Source organism: Hypomesus transpacificus, chromosome 9 (genome assembly GCF_021917145.1).
Source record: "Hypomesus transpacificus isolate Combined female chromosome 9, fHypTra1, whole genome shotgun sequence".
Taxonomy (NCBI): domain Eukaryota; kingdom Metazoa; phylum Chordata; class Actinopteri; order Osmeriformes; family Osmeridae; genus Hypomesus; species Hypomesus transpacificus.
Window position 1 is genome coordinate 21,697,786 of NC_061068.1, and position 1,510 is coordinate 21,699,295.

The window sequence follows — 1,510 nt, forward strand, 5'->3', positions numbered from 1 at the left end:
ATTTTCAAACAGAGCGTTTGAGCCTTCATTTTGTCAAAGGCGGAGAAGAACACCCAGGGCTTTGTTTAGACCTATCGAAAATTCTAGCCACTGGGGGACCAAAGGCAGGCTAGGGGAACTCATATTAATGTTAAATAACCTCATAAAATGAAGTTTTCATGTCATGTCTCCTTTAAAGTGCCTTTCAGCTCCTGAATAGCGTTTCCAATGCATTTACAATATTTGGCACGTAACTACTGGCTGAATGGTTTTCTTGATGTTTTAACTGTGTTAACATTTTTTTGTGGGTGTTTATACATGGTAAAGGTGTTTTCTGAAGATGTATAGCCATTAGATTCAGTTTTGGGGACTTTCATTTTTTTATTGCTTTAAAGTGCTTTTCAGCTCCTGAATAACGTTTCCAATAAATTTACAATATTTGGCATGTAACTTCTGGCTGAATGGTTTTCTTGATATTTTAACTGTTATAACATGTTTTTGTGGGTGTTTATACATGGTAAAGGTGTTTTCTGAAGATGTATAGCCATTAGATTCCTGTTTTGGGGACTTTCATTTTTTTATTGCTTTAAAGTGCTTTTCAGCTCCTGAATAGCGTTTCCAATGCATTTACAATGTTTGGCTTGTAACTTCTGGCTGAATGGTTTTCTTGATATTTTAACTGTTATGACATGTTTCTGTGGGTGTTTATACATGGTAAAAGTGTTTTCTGAAGATGTATAGCCATTAGATTCAGTTCTGGGGACTTTCATTTTTTTATTGCTTTAAAGTGCTTTTCAGCTCCTGAATAGCGTTTTCTATGCATTTACAATGTTTGGCATGTAACTTCTGGGTGAATGGTTTTCTTGATGTTTTAACTGTTATAACTTGTTTTTTTGTAGGTGTTTATACATGGTAAAGGTGTTTTCTGAAGATGTATAGCCATTAGATTCAGTTTTGGAGACTTTCATTTTTTTATAGCTTTAAACAGCTTTTTTAGCTCCTGAATAGCGTTACCAATGAATTTACAATGTTTGGCATTTAACTTCTGGCTTAATGATTTTCTTGATGTTTTAACTGTTATAGCATTTTTCTGTGGGTGTTTGTACATGGTAAATGTGTTTTCTAAAGATGTATAACCATTAGATTCAGTTTTGGAGACTTTCATTTTTTATTGCTTTAAAGTGCTTTTCAGCTCCTGAATAGCGTTTCCAATGCATTTCCAATATTTGGCATGTAACTTCTGGCTGAATGGTTTTCTTGATATTTTAACTGTTATAGCATTTTTCTGTGGGTGTTTGTACATGGTAAATGTGTTTTCTAAAGATGTATAACCATTAGATTCAGTTTTGGAGACTTTCATTTTTTATTGCTTTAAAGTGCTTTTCAGCTCCTGAATAGCGTTTCCAATGCATTTCCAATATTTGGCATGTAACTTCTGGCTGAATGGTTTTCTTGATATTTTAACTGTTATAGCATTTTTCTGTGGGTGTTTGTACATGGTAAATGTGTTTTCTAAAGATGTATAACCATT